The sequence below is a fragment of the Bison bison genome, unplaced genomic scaffold (assembly GCF_000754665.1).
Source record: "Bison bison bison isolate TAMUID 2011002044 unplaced genomic scaffold, Bison_UMD1.0 scf7180017864198, whole genome shotgun sequence".
Lineage (NCBI taxonomy): Eukaryota > Metazoa > Chordata > Mammalia > Artiodactyla > Bovidae > Bison > Bison bison.
Window position 1 is genome coordinate 1,935,203 of NW_011494770.1, and position 16,254 is coordinate 1,951,456.

Below are 16,254 nucleotides of genomic sequence, written 5' to 3' on the forward strand. Positions count from 1 at the left end.
AATTTGCCTTGATTCATGGAGCTAACATTCCAGGTTCCTATGCAATACTGCTTTTTACAGCATCAGACTTTACTTCCATCAACAGTCACATCCACAACTGGGTGTTGTTTTTGCTTTGGCTCCATCTCTTCATTCTTTCTGGAGTTATTTCTCCACTGATCTCCAGTAACATATTGGGCACCTACCAACCTGGGGAGTTCATCTTTCAGTGTCCTATCTTTTTGCCTTTTCATACTGCTCAGTACGAAAGTGAATCCCAATAATTCTATGAGGTAGGTGTTACAAATAGCATAGGAGCATAGCAATAATGATTGAGACTAATGTTCCAGGATCTAACCACTGGGGCTGTAATCCTGATGTCCCATTCTCCCTGGGAAACCTTAAGTTACTAAATTTCTTTATGCCTCAGCTTCCCCATCTATACAATGAGATTAATGAAAGCACGTATCTATTGCTTAGATCTTTAATCCTTATTAAAAGGGAGAATGCACACCAATCACTAAGCAAATTCCTTAGCACAATCCCTCGCCCACTGTGCATAGTCAATACATTTGCTGTTTAGTTGCTCAATCCTGTCTGACTCTTTTGCAACCCCACAGACTCCTCTGCCCATGGGATTTTCCAGGCAAGGAGATTAGAGTGGTCTGCCATTTTCTTCTCCAGGGGATCTTCCCAACCCAGGGATTGAATCCAGGTCTCCTGAATTGCAGATTCTTTACCATCTGAGCCACACGGGAAGCCCCTACTTAATGCGTAGTTGGCTATTATTCATCTATTTTATGCCATGCCATGCTAAGTTGCTTCAGTAGTGTCCAACTCTGTGACCCTATGGGCTCTAGCCTGCCAGGCTCCTCTGTCCATGGAATTCTCCAGGCAAAAATACTGGTGTGGGATGCCATGCCCTCCTCCAGAGGATCTTCCCAATCCAGGGATCAAACCCCTATCTCTTAAGTCTCCTCCACCGGCAGGCAGGTTTTTTACCACTAGTGCTACCAATCTATTTTGTAGTGATAAGAAAACTGGTGCTAAAGAATAAAATATCCTGTTTTATATAGCAACTTCTCACTAGCTCTGTGATGACCTAGAGGGGTCAGATGGCAGGGTGGTGGGAATGCTGGGAGGAAGGAGGGATGCTCAAGAGGGAGGGAACATATGCATAGTTAGAGTTGATTCACGTTGTTGTATGGAAGAAACCAAAACAACACTGTAAAGTAATTATCCTCCAACTAAAAATAAAAATTAAAAAAAAAAAAACAAACAAATATATTATCCAAGATCACTCAGATAAATTGAGAGGTAGGGCTGAAGTAGCAGAAAGTTAAGAGGGTTTCAAATGGTAAAATGACAAGGCTGAAATGGAGTAACAAAGGTCAGCTGACTTGAAGAGGAGGGTCTCAGACACAGTCCTGTTGGGTCCATACAAAGGGGAAGGCTGCACAGACAGAGATCATGGTAGGATGCTGTGATCCTGGTGAGCAAGGCTTGGGGTGAAGGGATGAGCAATACAACACAAGACAGTGCATTCTAGAATGGGGTTTGAGGGCATGTTGGTTCAGATAAGGCACACAGGGCTAAACAGAGCAAGATGGGCTGGAAAAGAGTTCAGCACAATGAGCAAGTAAGAGCACCCCCGGGTGAGCCCCCTCCCCAGGAGATAAACACTGCCCTGGAGCCTGTGACAAAGGAGTGTCTGGAAATAAAGCTGTGAATGCTTTAATCTGAGAGAGGAGTACCCCTGTGGCATTCTCACTTGTACTTGGTTCCTTCACCTACATTTTCTTCCCTTTGGGCAAAGATCAGCTATGTGCTTGTGCCCACCCCTGCAGCCAACATCTACATTAGGCAGAGGAAGCACAGTGCCCAGGGTCTAAGATACTTTCAGTGGTGCATGAAAATATTTTCATTTTCATTACTTTTCAAGTTGGAAGAGAAAAATGACATAGAAATAATGAATACATAAAAATGAATCCACCCCATGTTGTATGCATCTTTATATCAACACAGTCCTAAACTATGATTATCAATGTGGAGGAAGGGGTTTTTGAAGGCAAAAGTGCTCAGCTTAGTGAGGGAATTACTTTCTACATAAAGCACCAAAGTCATAATGCAGTCCTGCCAATCATGTGGGGTGGAATCAGTGAACAAGAAATGCTAAAAAGACTTGGAAAAAGCCCAGAACACGAGGGACCTATGTTTGGGAAAGAAATCTCTCTCTTTGGGGTGAGGACAAAGAAGATGCCAGATTCTGCCCACTCCCCCAGCCCCACCCCCCACCTCAGCAAGGGTACAGCTTTGTATCCACCCACATTAATTACACCTATGGGACCCATTCAGTCATTTTCATGCAACATCGAAGATGACCCGAGTACTTTGGCATCTTTGTTTCTATCATTTGCTCAAGCTCTTCCTCATGTTCGGCCTGTGAAATACCTAGCTCACTGATGCTGCCTCAAAATGTTTTAAAAAATGACAGCATCAATTTTCCCTGTTTTGAGCTCTTGAATCATTCATTTAGAAGAATGGAATTTTCATGCTGCAACCTAAATAAGACCTATACATTTAGTCTTACAAAATATTAGTATCAATTAAGAACAGCTCTTATCACTGAAATCTTTTGAACAAGTAAGAAAGACAAGGAGTTGCCCCTCCTCCTTATTTTGCACTGAACACAATCCATTGGGGTTTATAAATACACTTTATCAAATCCCTCTGTGCAAGTAGTCCTGAGTGTTTCCCCCACCAACCCTGCACCATGAGAGAATGAATAAATGAATATCTAAGAGGGCCCACACAATACCCACGAGATAATCGGCATGCTGCAAGTGTCTGAAGATATCGTGTATGATAGACACCAAGGAGTGACCCTGTGCGTTTCACTCCTGAATTACTGGTTGGCAGAAATGGCTGAGCAATACAAACAGATCCGAGGAGGATACAACAGATAAACTCAGAAAACCAGTGGGCATGATTAGTAGATGGCAGAAATATATTTCTGTCCCCTGCCACCCTCACCGATTTACGCAGGACACAGTTTCTGATTTCCTTTGTTTTTCAACCTCAGTCTATTCTAGCTCCAGTGACTGACTACAAATGGCCACACTGTTTACAGAAGGCTGGGGTGTCAGTTGTTGAAGGAAGATGGAATCGAGCAAGTACACCTCCCACTCCAGAAGTCTGGTTCCCAGCTCAGTGGAGGCTCCTGGGGTTCCAGCCTCCTAGGGAGTCAGTGAAGACCACCGGAGGTGATCTCTAAATCCAATCTCTGCGAGACCAGCTTGCAGTGGCCTTGCAAGCGGAAGGAGACAGAGGGAGCATCGCCACAACAGCCACACTGAAAATAATTATTCTGATCCATCAACACCAACTAAACTATGAGAATGGTCTTGTAAGCAAGGTCTGCTTTAATAGAAACATAAGTATTATGCATTGCAGTCTATTATAAATTGGTTGTAATTTTCTCCTGACACTTTCTGAATTAGTTAGTATACAAAAATAATAATAATAATAATAACAAATGCCACAAAGCAAAAAAAAGCAAACTCGATGTCTGAAGGTTAATGATTGCTCATGAAAGCCACAGAAATAAATTATCTGCCTAGGGACACTGTCACATGATCAGCACAAAAGCAGCAAGAGCCAAAAATGTTTATGTAGAGGGAAAAAACACTGTCAGCGTCACAGAACCCTTCCCCCCACAGCTAAATTCGAGTCCTGAGCCAGCCAGCTGCTCCTGACTGCTTACATTAAACTAATTTGTGCTGCTACATTGCAGCTGCTTAATTTTTAGGCTGAACTTTATCACCAATAAGTGTTACAATAACAAGCGATATGATGGTATCTCTGAAGAAATATCCATCAACCTCCAAACAATGACAGCTTCAGGAGAGGAGACTGCAGAAAAACAAATTAAAACAACAAAAAAAAAGACAGAAAAGAAAATCACCCCCACACTGCCTCTTTAAAGGGGGGGAGGGGCGAACTTTTAGTGGGAAAGGCTTTAAAACGCTGCTTTGTTCCGAAGGCCATTCTGAAATGAAGAAGGGGGATGATTGAAAAGGTTAGCGAGCAGGGGAGGAGTTAACAAGTAAGATGTGCTTTTGCTAAGAGAGGGTGATTTGCAAGGTGAGAGCCTGAGATGGGAGAAGGCAATTTTGCTACAACAATGCATCCAGCCCCTCTCTTTCTCTTGCTCACTGCCCCCCATCCCATACCCCAAACCTTATGCCAACCCAACCTGGAGCTTAAGCCGTGATTCCAGACTTGTTCTCCACATTCTCCTCTGGCCAGCCCGGCACTGGAGCTGACAGTATTACTTGTTGTTCCCCAGGTCTTCCTGTGTTGTTTTCCTAGCCCAGTGTAAATGCAGAAACTCTTCTTTGGACAGAAACAGACACTGACCTGAACTGGTTTCAATTCCTGCCAAATATGCAGGCACTGTTTTTGCTACATTTTGGAATTTGGCTTACACCCTAAGTCAGGCATTTATTTGTACTCTGAAGTAGAATAGAGACCTAACTACTTAAAACATAAAAAGATTTTTTTTTTTAAGCATTAGGAATGTACTGAAACTTTTCCACTATTAATTCGTCTGAATATGATGAATGTTTTTTAGTTGAGCTATCTCATTACCCTCTCCTGTTTACTATGTGTGTGGGGGGGAGGTGGGGGTGGAAGGGTAAAGGTTGTGGGGGACAATTCAGCTTCACCCTGCTCAGTAATTACAAAAACAATTCCTTTGAAAGCCGGGGAAGAACACTCATGTCAGCTATTTACAGCATTTTTTAAATTCTGTGGTTTTCAGAATTAAGGTTCAAAGTAAGTGTCACTAATGTTGAGTAATAAAGTAGTTTTCCTTGCACAAAGATACTCTAAATTTAAAGAGAGATGTTTACGCTGGAATAATTTTCTCTGGCAGGAAAGAGGGGCGGGCGGGCGGGGGGAGGTTTAGACCCATCCCTGTTTTTTTCAACTCCGGGACACCTTTACACCTCATGGTCCCAGCCCAATCCTAGCAGTATTTTCTTTTTTCAGGCGGCTGATAAATCACACTACGGAGCTGACTCAGAATGCCACAGGGCAGGGCCTTGTTTCCATGGGTTTCTGTTGATGTCCCCCGACTGTGGCTGGGTGAGTGTGTTTGTGAGAGTTCTCTAAGGGACAATCCCAGAGGACGTGGATATGGAAGGAGTCCCTAGGGCCCGTCAGGATGGCTCAGCCCCTGTGCCAAGTGGGTCACTGTTGTGTAACTCCAGGCTTTCTCTCCACCCAGGGCTCAGCGGGATGTCTCTGTCTGCTGTTGGCAAGGCTTTAAGACCGCTGGGAACTCAGACACAAGCATCCTGGGGCCTGGAGGTGTGGCAGGGTGTAACTTGAATGAGGGTAACTTTCTAAAAGGCGCCTAACCATAGGCAGCCTGGGAAGGCATTAAGATGAGAGGATAATGGAAGGGAGGATCTTTGAACAGCCACTCGATTTTCTTAATGCTGGAGTCCTCTGCTTCCTTTGGTTGCCCTTGAACAGAGTACAAGGCCTTCTTACAGTGGGAGGCCAGTTATTGTTCAGTTGCTAAGTCATGTCTGACTCTTTGTGACCCCATAGACTACAGTACACCAGGCTTCCTTGTTCTTCACTATGTCCCAGAGTTTGCTCAAACTCATGTCCATTGAGTCAATGATGCCATCCAACCATCTCATCCTCTGTCATCCCCTTCTCCTCCTGCCCTCAATCTTTCCCAGCATCAGGGTCTTTTCCAATGAGTCAGCTCTTCACATCAGGTAGCCAAAGTATTGGAGCTTCAGCTTCAGCATCAGTCCTTCCAGTGAATGTTCAGGGTTGATTTCCTTTAGGATTGAACGGTTTGGTTTTCTTGCAGTCCAAGGGATTCTCGAGATGGACATCCTGTCAAAACTTCAAGTGTGAAATGAGGAATTAATTTGATGGAATGTATCCGTCTATCTTACCTGTTTCTCCAGAGCTGGACTGAACTGGTCTGACGAGGACACTTGAAGGCTCGTGAATAAGTTCATACATTTGGTGTGGAAGACAGAGCTAAAGATGTGGGTACTGGTGTATACGTGTGAATGTGCACATACGTGTATGTGTGGGGAGCACATATGAATTCAAAACCATCAGTATCTGAGGCTATTTAATCCTGGACCTTGCAGGTTAGTTTTTCTCACTGTTTGGACTTGAGGCCTCTGTTGCAACCATGCCCCAGCAGATCATTGGTCAGGCCAAGAAGCATCGTAGCTTGATCCCCCTTCATATTTACTGGAGCAGGAGGTACTGGAGCAACACTGCATGTCTTGCACCTGGCCTTGTTCAATTGCGATGTCAGGTGAGCCAAAAAGAATAACCCAGAACCCTGGAACCAGCTGGATCCTAATGATCAGTACAAGTTCTATTCAGTGAAGGTAGATTACAGAAAACTGAATAAAGAAGGTCCGGACTTCTAAATGAAGTATTTCACTATAAAGCTGCTTAGAATGAAGGTCTTCCAGAAGCCATCTACACAATTTTCCACTTAATCAGGAAATATTTCCCCTCTAAATGCACGAAATCATGTTGGTGTTTTCTGTTGGGGTTTACACTGATTAATAAATAGTCTGAAACTTGAAAAAAAAAAAGGAAACGGTCGGTATGAAGACATTCTTCATTCTCAAGCCAGCCCCATGATGACAGAAAGAACTTGCTACCAGCCAGAAATGATGTCTCAGCATTGAGCAGTTTGAATTGGCTACTTTCCTGAAAATCTCTAGAAACAAATGTTTTTCCATGTAGCCTTTTCCAGAACAAATTAGCATAGACTCTGCAGATCCTGAATTAGGATCATAACTCAGGAACGTGGCTACATTTACCCCTGTGAGCTCCATAAGCATTGAGGCCTTATAGCTGCAGATTCCCTCAGCCTGTCTCTGAACTTCCCTCAATCTAACTTTGCATTTAAGCTAGAAATTATGCCTTTCTGGCTTCTAATTGTCAGAGAAGTGAAAACAGTTAATGAGGTAGGTTGTCATTTCCAATTCACAGCATTAATGTTTATCATCAGTTTGTGATGTATCATTTTTCACAAAGTGTGGAAAGCAATATATATGACTAAGGAGTATAAACGCTGTTCTGCATTTTTGCTTTCCTGTGAGCACATAGGCCAAATTATAAAGTGACCAAAATCAGATATCTAAGTATTCTTTCTTAGGATTATAAGTGACAAATAATTTATCTCTAAAATTAAAACTGCTGTCACTATTAAAACTTTTTAAAGTATGTATTTTTCCTGCACTGGGTCTTCATTGCTACACACAGGCTTTCTCAAGTTGTGGCAAGTGGGCGCTACTCCCTAGCTGTGTGCACAGGCTTCTCGTTGCAGTGACTTCTTTTGTTGCTGAGCATGGTCTCCAGGCACTTGGACTTCAGTAACGTCCGCACTTAGGCTTAGTAACTGTGGCTCGTGGGCTCCAGAGTGCTGGTGTACAGGCTCAGTTGCCCCATGGCATGTGGGATCTTCCTGGACCAGGGATCAAACTGGTGTCCCTTGCATTGCAAGGCAGATTCTTAACCACTGGACCACTAGGGAAGTCCAACATTTTTATATAAGTTCATGATAAAATATTTTTGTCCTAAAATCATAAATTTCTTTACAGGTCATCAGAAGAGATGATGTACGTGAAAATGTCTTGCAAATAGTGGATGCTATTTAAACATAAAGGATATCCACATCTGTTTTCAAATTTTAACCATGATCTCTTCTTTTATTTGAAACAAAAGTAAAGAAAGATAAATTGATCAGGCAAAATATTCCAGGAAACAGGACTCAAAGACAAGTCTTGTCACAGTTCTTCACTCAACCAGTATTTACTGTGTGTTTGCAGTGTATACAGTAAGGGTATTGTGTGTTTACTGTGTATACTGATATCATGGGACTTGAGAGGCACTTTGAATAACATTCTCCTGCTTGAAATATGTATCCTCACTAGTGGAAAACATCTCCCCATTCAAACACAAAGAGGTGAGACAACAGAGCAAGAAGCCAGTATCTCTGAAATCCCTCAGTTGGCATGTACTTGGCTGTACTGAGTGGTGAACGATGGGAAAGATTTGGATAGAGATGCCTGATGGCTCAGACTGTAAAGAATCGGCCTGCAGTGCAGGAGACCTGGGTTCGATCCCTGGATCAGGAAGATTCCCTGGAGAAGGGAATGGCTACCCACTCCAGTATTCTTGCCTGGAGAATTCTATAACAGAGGAGGCTGGCGGGCTACAGTCCATGGGGTCACAAAGTCAGACATGACTGAGCACGCACACACACCTATAGGGAGAGCCCACCTGTCCAATAGGCACACTTGGCCCTATGCCCAGAGCCGAGGGTACTTTTAAGTACCTATAAAAATGTTCCAATTTCTTTTAAAATCACGAGACAAAGGAAACTGTTAAGTCAAAGAAAGTTTCAATTTATAATATTAATACATCTTTGTATTAACAAAATCATAAAATAATTTTTAACATTTCTTTTAAGGGAGGAAAAAGTCCATGAAGGCAAAATTGCTTGTATTAGTTTCCTGCTGCTATTGAAACAAATTAGGACAAACTTGATATCATTATCTTTCAGTTCTGGTGGTCAGAAGAACAAAATGGGTTTCATGAGGCTGGACACATGGGGGCTTGTTCCACATAGAGAGGAAAAATTAAGGGCCCTGCATCAACTGAGCGCCTGGCAAGAGCCCCATTGAAGTGAGAGGCCAGTCTTACTGGGAACTTCTGGGACTGCACCATCTGATACAAGGGTATGGACGATCCCTACCAACTTCTGCGTGTGAATACATACTGATCCCACCAGCTCATTCACTTTAGAATAAAGTTTCTAAAGCCAATGCTCATAGCCAGAGGCAAACAGAACAAGATGGTTAAAATACCTCCACTCAATTCAATGGATGTTTTCTAGAGACAGACTTTCTTGTCCAAACCTTGTTCTCTAAGGTCCCAGCAGTGTAATCTTAAAATGACCTTTAAGAATCTAAGGGACACATTTTCAGGACTGGAATTATAATTACAAGAAGAATGTGCAAGGCAGCTATTTCTGGTACCATGATGGATAGGATAGTGATGTTTATGAAAACAAACTTGAGTTGAGCAATGTTCCAGCAGACTTCATGCTGCCAGGGAAGACCATTGGGCCAACAGGACCCACGGTTTCCTTTACTAAGAGGGATCTGTCTCCCCATAATATTATGTAATTGACTCACATCTCCTCATTTTTCTTTAACAAACCCAGACACAGCTCCAGAGATGCCAAGTCCACACATATTTCATTTTTTTTTATCAGATATTTAACACAAGGAGACACATTTGCAGTCTACAGTTTAAACAACAGTCTAGGAAACTTCTGTGATTGTAGGATCTAATTTCAGCTTTCCTGTAATCCATTCCTCTGTATTACCATCTATAAAATGGATATAGCAATAATAAACCAAGTCATGAAATTATTTATAGGAATAACCACTGATGGGGATTGTATAGCACTTTACACATATAAAATCCTAAATAGTCCAAGCAATAAAAAGTAACATTTCCCAGTGACATCTCCATGAAAGCTAGTTTTTTTCTGAACAAGTACAAATTTTCCATAGAGATGCCTAAACTATAGTACTGCATACATAGATATGAAATGTAAACCGGATAGAAAAACAGAGCTATGTAACAAAATCTGAATTGAATGTTGGACTTTTATCTCAATACATCTGGCAATCTTCTTTTTGTTGTTGTTGTTGTTATTGCATATTGCATTTTGGTTTTCTTCCCACCATGAGGGAAAAATAAAAATCACAGAAACTATTTTACAGACAGGCCTACCAAATACTTTCTGAGTCTCTTAGTGAAAGACCAGGTCTTCAGAAAACTTCTCCAAGGGAAAATTCTTTGAAGTGTTTTACAGCCATTTGATCACTGGAGATTTTGATTATTTGCATTATTCTAAAATATCTTCATTCTCTAAAGCCTGGTAATAGTAAGTATTGTAGGAGACACTTTGATAAATAAGAGAAAACTAATAAGTAATAGTAAAAAAAAAAAAAGACATGGCATTCCTCACTGAAGAGAACTGACATGGGGAAGGGATGGTTAAAATAAAAAATTGACAATGGAAATTTGGTGCTGCTTTATTTTTAAGAAAAGAAAATAATTCCCCACCACTGAATTTTTATAAAAACATTCAAGGTTTAAAAACAGTAAAAGAGCAAAATCATGAAGGTTGGGGCGTTAAGTGGGATTTCTGCAGAGAAATCACATAACAACACTTTGGAAAGCAGATTCAGGTGAAACTTGAATAGTGACATCCTGAACACTGTTTGGCCACAGACAGTAGAAATTTCTCCCTTTGTAGCGCTTTTCACCTCATCTCTGCAGGACAGAATAGGGAACGGAGTAAACTCTGAACAGCAGAAAACTACATCCAACTTGCAACAGGAAACAAAGAAACCATGAGTGTTGTATCATTCCAAAATATTCTTGGACATTCCCTAGATTTTTTTTTTCCATCTTGCTGCTATACTTGCCCAACCATGCTGGGGTGTTATGCTATTTTAGACAAGAGTTAACAGGTCTTTTATATACACACATTTCCACATTCCAATGAGACCTATTATATCCTTTTCCTCCCCACCCACCCCCCACCACACACACACACACACACATACACACACACATACACACACACACACACACACCACTCTCTCTCCTCCTCCACTCACACAGTACCCTCTCCATCCACTCATTTTTCCTTGTTGTTTAACACTTCCCAATGACTGAATGTTTCCAAAGCCATGCAAACCCACAGGACTGAGAAAGGTTTCCATCACGTGACATGGTTGATTCTGCAAAATGAAATGGCTGCAGTCAGAAAGCAGGTAAAACAGAGCAAATGGCAGGGAAAGAAAGGGCTTAGACTGGGCTGATAATCAAGTGACGGGGTGGGAACAGGCCTCCAGGAATACTGTAGCATCTTTCTACTCACCCTGTTTCATGTAGACCAATAGCATCAGCTGGGATCTTGTCAGAAATGCAGAAACTTAGGGCTCACTTGGATTCAAATCTATTTAATCAGAATCTGCATTTTAACAAGACCCCTTGATGAGTCAGAGACACTAAGGATAGAGAAACACTTCCTTGGGTCAGTCTCTTGCCACCAGAAAACTAAAGAGAGTAGTCAATAATATAAACATTTATATCCAATAAAGGAAAAAAAATATAATTTCCCTTGATATTTCAAGAACTATTAGGCTTCGCAATCAAGATGCAGTTAAACTCCTTCTCCTGCTCTCATCTACTACCCTTCTCATTATTTAGGAGGATTTTCTGTGCTTGACATGCGGATTCCCTCAGTCAGTCCAATGACTTCATGGCAACACAAGGAAACTACAGTCTAAAATGTGGGCTTTGGAACAGAGACCTAAGGCCCCACACCATCTGCCCAGATAATTAATACTGTGATGGGCACTCCACCCTCCCCTCCCAGTGAAATCTGCTCCCAAAGAGGGGAATGTAGTGTTACCCCTTCCAGAGTCATTTTCATTCAACTCAAAAGAAATTACTGAATATAGAGTATTTGGTAAAGGAGATGCAAATTTATTTTTTCCTTTTTAGGCTAAGTTGCACTGGAGGATGTTCAGGAACCCCTATACCACATCAGATGGTCATCAGCCCTCTTTATAAGACCTGTCCTGCTCTCACTACAGAAGAGAAGGTTGAGGGGAAAGGTTTAGAGTCACTTGGGGTTCTATAGAAAAGTGCCTTCTAGACCTTTGAAGTTATGGGAAAAAAAACCAGTGAAGAATGAGGGCAGAGTTATGCAGTCACCTAAATAAAAGAGAGAATTGCTCTAGGAAAGTTTAGTCCGTCTGAAAAGGGGTTCGTTGCACAGAAGCCACAGTGGCAGAGTCCATCCAAGCAATCTGGGACAGGTATTCTCCACCATCAGATTTTGAGTGTGAGCATTTCCAGTCCCACTGAAAATCCATCCTTACGGTGGAGCTGGATGCAAAATGTGTGGCCACAGACTACTTCTGGTCCCATTCACAAAGTTATTCCTATTATAGCTTGAATGTTTCGGGCTAACTTACCCTGATGCTGCTAGTGATCCAATTTCTCTAAATCCTACGTTTTAGATTCTGCCCTACAAAAAAATTTTTTAATGAAGTAATACTTTACTTTCCTTAAGGCTTGATCACAACAAGGAAAGAAGGAATCACTGTTCAGGTTCTTAACGCCAAACTTCTCATAATGAATGGATGGTTTGACTTTCTAAAACATATATCAAATTAAAACCTGGGTTAACATGAGTCTTCCCGTAAGAAAGGGACAACTTGCAACACCATGGCACACCGATAACAGGCATTCTTGGGAAACATGAATCATGTGTTTATGCTCCTTCCCTGGTGGCTCAGCTAGTAAAGAATCTGTCTGCAATGTGGGAGACCCAGCTTCAATCCCTGGGTTGGGAAGATTCTCTGGAGAAGGGAATGGCAACCCACTCTAGTATTCTTGCCTGGAGAATTCCATGGACAGAAGAGCCTGGTGGGCTTTGCAGTCCATGGGGCTGCAAAGAGTTGGACAGGACTAAGTGACTAATACACACTCCTACTACAGTACTAAATAGAAAGCCACAAGCCAACCAACACCCACCCCCAAGAAAAGACTTGTTAAAACCAGAGATGAAGTGATATGATGTCTGGGGTTGTCTTTAAAATAATCCAATGCCATTCAAGTTGAGAGGAAAGGGAATATATCGACCAAGACTGGTCATGAGTTAACAATTGTCAGAGCTGGGTGAATTGCACTTGGAATTATTGTTCTGTTTCTAATTTCCACAATTAAGAAAAACAAATTTTTTCCAAATACCAGGAATGACAACTGAAAATTGAACGTACCTTCTTGCTCTGAATCTGTATATTTGACTAACTTCTTGCTCCGAACAAGTCAGATTTCTAAGGATGGGGCAGGACACAAAGTAAATACAGTTCTATCTTTGAATTTGCCAACAGTCTCAAACTATCATTCTTTGCTTAAGGCGGTTTTTGTCATTCCAATTAATCCAACATCATTCAACACATTCATTAACATTATATTTACTACATCTTCCAAATCATAATTAATAGAAATAAGACCAAGTATTTTATGATGGTATAAATCACTGGGAGAATCTTCTCAATTAAATAGTTGATGAAAAGCAATAAATGATAATAATTCTGCAAATTCACCTCAAGATGATCCTCAAAAGATCCATAAGGTGCATTCACTTAATTTAAATGCCTACATAGCACATTGAAATGTCTCCAATATTTCAAAAGCCAAAGTTAAAAAAAGAAAATATAATGGTAGTTATGTCTAATCTGGCTTTTAATTTATTGGTAGGGAAAAGGTTTTTCATGAGAAATGCTTTTAAATATATCCTCCAAGTCTCTTAGTTTGCCATTTAGAAACAAATTAGAAAAAAAAAAAAGCTTTTCTAAACACTGAAAAATTCAGTATAATGATAAAAATTCCTAATATCAAGTAAGAAATAATTAATCCTATTCTTCAATCCACACTAATATTCTTACCCAAATATATCTGAATAAATATCATATAAAGTAATTCACATGACTAAATATGTCTAAAATATTTCATATAAAACTTGACTATTATATGAATAGAATATATTTTTTTCTTTTATTATACCATTTATTCAGGTGATTTGCCTGTTTGTTCTCAGAACCATTCCTGATTTTTCCTAATCGGCACTGTATTTCAAAGGAAAACTCTATAAACTACATTTCCCAGGACCCCTCTCAGAAAGACTTCCTGTTAGGTTTGGCCAATGGGAGGCAGTAGTGGGAGATTGAGGGTTGGGAGAAAGAAGCCAGAGTATTTCTTCTCTTTCTCTTCGGGGTAGTGAGTATACTCCCTACATAGACCAGAGAGTCTCTTCCCTTTGTGGCTCTAGTCCCTGGTGGATGGACCCACCCTGTGCCTCTGAGCAGCCCCACTTCCTACCCAAGCGGTGCTGGCCTCAGGCCCAGATGACGCTGTCTTCTGCCTTGGTTCCTCCAGCTCTAAAGCTGACAGGATTCTTGCTATTGCTAACCTCTGGTTGCCTTCCTTCCTTTTCTGACTTTTAAGCACTGCTAACACCTTTTGTAATTATTTCCCCACGATAAATGTGTTTACTGAAATAAACGTGGCTTAAATTCTGTTTTCCTGACTGGATCTTAACTAATATACTCTTCATCTTTAATTTTGCAATTTTACAGTCTTTTTTAAAAAGCTGTTATGTGTATTGGCATAATTTTTATCCTTACAAAATGATTCTATTTATTGTTTATGATCAATTTCTTCTTAAGTGGTTGCAAGTATTCTTACCAGAAATCCTATTATTTTGCTAAATACTGGGGAAAAGCAGTTTCCAAACATTTGTAAGAGACTTTTACTTTAAAAATTGGTATTAATGTTGTCCTGTGCTACCCTAGAGGTTTGGTCAATAATTACATAATAATTTCTTACCACACATGAAATACTAAAAATAAAAATTTTAAAACTATGAGCCCTCCCTGAAAAGGAACTTACCACCTCAGTACAGAACATTGGACATATTCATTGAAAAAGGCTATAGGACATTAGTAAACATATGTTTTCCTTATAATATCTACATATGCCTTCACTTGCTTGTATAATAGATGCATTCCTAAAATATTAAATGTAAATCAAGTCAAACATAATTTTGTTCAGTAATGCAAAATGTGAACAATATTGAGGTTTATAAAAGACCATCATTCTACCTCTTTCCTCCTTCAATTCTCTCCCAGCTTTGCTAACTATATTCCCCAGAGATGGGTATTGTTAGCTTTTGGTGTCTATTCATCCAGACACTTTTCAATACATATATTAACTGTTTCATTTATTCAACAAATATTTATGAGCATAGACCTACCATAGACCAGGCACTTTCTAAGCATAAGGAATATAACAGAGGAAGAAAGAGATCAAGCTGCTCCCTGAAGTTTATATTCTGACAGGAAGACAATGACAAACAAATAAAGACATAAATACCTGTATATAGGAAGTAATAGAAGCTAAGAAGGAAAATAAAGCAGAATAATGAACAGAGATGATGGGGAAAAGAGGAGAGGTTTTCAGTTTTAGTACTTTCTCAGAGGTATATGTTACCCTACAGATTTTAGGGAGCTTAGTTTAGACACAAATGTTTAAATGGTTGACAACAGCCTCTTTCAATCTGTATAGTAGGAAAATGATCTAGGTAATCCCTTGAGGTTCCTTTCTTCCCCAACACTTCGTTATCAACAACTTCACAATTAACCACATAATTAACGACTCTATTTTTATAATTTCTTTAAATTTTAATATTCATAATACCCTAACAGTTTCATGATCCTTAGCCCCTCGTTCTCTTTCTGTTCTAACAAACAGATTTTTTTCTCTGTTCCCCAGCCCACCAGCCTCACAAATCACTGACTTGGGTCACATAGGCATTTAATGTAGAAATAAATCAATAATATTTTTATACTGGGAAAGCTATGCAACTTGTCTGACAGTTTCACTACACCCTTCTCAGATTCTCAGAGTGCCTGATATGCCCAGAACTTCCTGCGGAAAGCTTCTTATATATCAAATGCTAGGTATCATCACAACCTGACCAGTCAGTTCCTGAGTCAAGGGCAACTGGCTCCAGACTGGCCATCAGCTCATGTGGGACCAACACTGAACATCTGCCCTAACCAGGTGCCTTAAACTAGGTCCCATTGGATACTCTCTCACGGGCAATGTAAATCTGAGGCTTGCAACTATGTTAGCAAACACAGAGCACTATGGAAATAAACATACAGTAGATGTCACGAAGCAGGGGAAGCAGGCTGTAGTAAGAAGGTGTGCTATCAAGAATAAATGTGAATGGCAATAAAAAGAATAAACATGGAGAGGGAATTGAACTGTGGAGAAAAATTAGGCAGAGGAGAGTTGTTCCAAGGACAGCCTCCTCTAAGAGATGCTGTTGGGTCTCCAGGTGTCCTGCCAGCCTCCCTGAAGGATCACTGTATCCCAAATGCCTGGAACTTTCTGGCCTGTGAGTGATGATCTTGGGCCCTCCTTACTTTGCCAGGGTTTATTCTTATTTAAAAACATGTTAACTGAAGTCAACTGAAAATAAATCTCGGGATTAAAGCAAAATTAAAACTGCATTGAAGGAAGTTGGCCAACATCATTTATGCACCC

At 40.6% G+C, this 16,254-nt stretch overlaps 1 pseudogene; it reads left to right on the top strand.

Moving 5' to 3' along the window:
- The first annotated feature begins 6,208 nt into the window (after positions 1 to 6,208).
- On the top strand, positions 6,209 to 6,455 carry LOC104991652 (annotated as a pseudogene).
- The last annotated feature ends 9,799 nt before the right edge of the window (positions 6,456 to 16,254 follow it).